The sequence below is a fragment of the Centroberyx affinis genome, unplaced genomic scaffold (genome assembly GCF_046629955.1).
Source record: "Centroberyx affinis isolate AG114_WGS23_722 - 3 ecotype Tasmania unplaced genomic scaffold, CSIRO-AGI_Caff_v1 ptg005258l_1, whole genome shotgun sequence".
Taxonomy (NCBI): Eukaryota; Metazoa; Chordata; class Actinopteri; order Beryciformes; family Berycidae; genus Centroberyx; species Centroberyx affinis.
Window position 1 is genome coordinate 82680 of NW_027282619.1, and position 3806 is coordinate 86485.

Genomic DNA, 3806 nt, shown 5'->3' on the forward strand with positions numbered 1-3806 from the left:
CTTCACACTCAGATGCTTAATAGGTCAAAAAGTTGATCAACATAAAGAAATTGATCTCGATTGATCTCTAACGCTACGCCTAATGTGCGCATCACGTCATTTCTGTCATTCGGCGATGCACAGGCCAGCAGACACTGCACTCAATCCGATTTGATCCAAGCTCGCATGTGTTTAACAGTATTTGTAAAAAGTAAATTGACACTTTTTAATCGGAGATTTATAAAACTAAGTAATTTGTTTTAATCTTAGTAAAAGTAATTTGTCAACCTGTTTGAAACACTTTACCTGGTGAACTCACATCCAGATCAAATCAAAGACACTTTGTAGCTTCATCTGTAGAGGAAACATTGAGAGAGAAGACGCTGCTTTCTCTCCTTCGTCAGTCCTTTTGCTGTCTGTGAACATTTTATCTGAGGGTCAAGGGTGTATCTGCGGCTGATCTGAGTATCAAAGTCCAGAAACATCACGTCAAACCAGTAGTTCTACTATCTGTGTAGCAGATTGAGCACGTTGACCAAATCCAAGAGAAAAGTGAATGAGCTTTTGTAAGGTGTTCTCTCTAGTAGAATATAAGTGAAGAAAAAATCCTACTTTCACTGGCGTTTAGCAGCCTATAACAGCTACTATGGGGTCAGATTTGTCAAAATAAATAAATAAATGCACAAAACAAGTTTTACAAGTTTTACAAGTATATCACGACTCGTAAATATGATCACAAATGTATTTTCCTGTCCACAAAGAAATGCCACCCAATTTGAATAAATGTCAAGTTGGGAGTTCCACAGTAACATTTAAGGTGCTTCATGTGCATATAGGCTGCGTCAAAAAAACGCTTTGTTTTTTGTTTTTTATTTCATTTATTTACAGGTTGTCGAATCTTCATCACATATCACCTGACACGTGTGGATTCGGATGTATTTGCGGATTTTTCAGACGTTTCTGGCAGGGATGCGGTCCTCCGATCCACAAAAGTGTGTCGCGTTCACTTGCTGCTGAAAAGGTCTGACATCCGGGACTCCCAAGTCGGCTGTTGAGGGCGTTCGTGTGCGGGGGGAGGTTAAGCGAGAACAGGTGATAAACTGCTCACATGCATATTCATAGCCTGATTAGAAAATAAATACATACATACATACATACATACATACATACATAGGCTACATACATACATACATACATACATACATACATACGTACATAGCCTACATACAGTATACATAAATACATACAAAATACTGGGGGTGGATGGGCTGGGGAGAGACCTCAGTGTCTTCCTACACATTCTGAAGACTGGGCTTTAAATTAAAATCTTCTGTAAGCCTGTTTTTAATTCATGCCCTGGAATTGAAAATGTCTTTATGATAATGTTATGTTTTGATTGTCTGAAAAGCATATTTTAATTAGGCTAATTAAATATTTAATTTTTTGTTGAAAAGTGTTATCAGATAGACTATATTTATTTTATTATTGTTACTATGATTACTGATCTTATTGTTAGAATTAATATTTGTATTATATTTATTATTATTACACTCATTAGTGTCATATAGTTGTGAATGTAGTAGTAGTAGCAGGAGTAGTAGTAGTAATGGTAGTAATAGTAGTACCAGTAGTAATAGTATTATTATTAGTAGTAGTACTAGTAATAGTAATAGTTGTTCTTCAGTAGGTCCTTTCAGACAGATAATCTAAAAATAAATAAATGCATAAAAAATTGTAGTTTCATTCAGACACCAAAAGCCACTGAAAGCAGGACGTGTTCACACTTGCTTCCCTTGGTTCTTAGTCTTTATATGAAATATATCTGATTTGGTCAATGTGCTCTATAGTGGACGGATCGACATCACCTGATCTGGGATTTCTCTGCCACAGACTTGGTTTACGGCTACAAGTTAGACTGGTTTGACATTGTCATACTAATGTTTCTGGACTTTGATACTGAAGTTATGAGGATGTGAGCGCACCCTCAGGTCAAAGGTACATGGACACCTAGCACTGACAAAAGAGAAAAAACATTGTCGACTACAGATGAAGCTAGAAAGTCTCTTTGATTTGATCTTAAATTTGATGCGAGTTCACCAGGTAAATACCCTACAGTTTTATCCACAGGTTGACAATTTACTTGTGGTTGTTAGGGTTAGGGTTAGGGTTAGGGTTAGGGGGGGATATGGCAGTCTTAGTACTGCACTCAGGCGTGTTGAGCAGTTTCATAAATCTTTGGATCAAATTGGGTTGTTTGCTATATTCATGAGAATTCATTGTTCCGTTTTCAAAATTAATGTCTGACATTGGGGACAAACTCAACATTATCGAAGAATGTTTTACCTGTATTTTTTAGTGGTAACCAAAATCTGACCTAGTTAGACTCCACTCATTTCATTGGTGGAATATGCAGAAAGTCTCAGAACTACTATTCTGAAAGCTTGAATAAGCTTGACTGAAGTGCATTTCTTCCACTGTTGGTTCACCAAGTGAGCAGCAAAAGGACTGACGAAGGAGAGAAAGCAGCGTCTTCTCTCTCAATGTTTCCTCTACAGATGAAGCTACAAAGTGTCTTTGATTTGATCTGGATGTGAGTTCACCAGGTAAAGTGTTTCAAACGGGTTACTTTTACTAAGATTAAAACAAATTACTTAGTTTTATAAATCTCCGATTAAAAAGTGTCAATTTATTTTTTACAAATACTGTTAAACACATGCGAGCTTGGATCAAATCGGATTGAGTGCAGTGTCTGCTGGCCTGTGCATCGCCGAATGACAGAAATGACGTGATGCGCACATTAGGCGTAGCGTTAGAGATCAATCGAGATCAATTTCTTTATGTTGATCAACTTTTTGACCTATTAAGCATCTGAGTGTGAAGACTGTAGAGGAGACTGGGATGAGACAATCTGCAGACCTAAATATTCATTAGAATTCTTTGTACCATAATTTTCAACATTATATAATTGAGGACAAAATGAACATTGTCTAAAAATATTTACTTTTAATTATTAGTGGTAACCAAAATCAGTGCCAGTTATATTGTAATCTCCACTCATTTCATTGGTGAAATACGCAGAATGTCTCAGAACTAGACTGACAGATTGGATAAGCTTGACTAAAGTGCATTTCTTCCACTGTTGATTCACCAAGTGAGCAAAACACTGCCTCCTTGCCAATACTGAAATTGTTACCTTTCACTCAACTCTCTTTTGCTCAGTCCATGTCTCAATTGTCCCAGAGGCTTAAAAATCCCACTGAGCAATTTTACGTTGATTAGACGTTAAAAAACATGTCTAAATGGCCATAGCTGTCTAGGCTAAATTAAGTTTAAATGAGGTTGAAGTGAAAAGTGAAAGTTTATTAGATGTCTATACATAGACAATATTATCCTAGGCTATATGAGAGCTACGCATAGACGCAATGTTGAAATTACTTCTTGTGCTCAGATAATTATCTTGTAGGCTAGTCTACAGGACTTCTCTGGTGCATATTTTTGGTATTTACAGATGTTTATTCATTGTAATAATGTATTTACTGCTTGGTCCAAAATAGGTCTATAGATAGCCGTAATGATCCTGGGCTATATGAGAGCTAAAGCATAGACACGACGTTGAAATCACGTCTTTTGCTCGGTGGGATCCTTTCTAGATGAAGCTGGTCAGTGTATTTGATGTAAAGGGCAGGTGGTCTGAGTATTACGTACACTCTGTATATGTGACATGGTGCTGACAGGAAGAATCAGCCCTTGAAATAATATTTCCTGTGATGGAAACCTTGTTGTCATGAATCAGCCCAGTGTGTTTGTGTAAAGGTGTTCGCTGTACT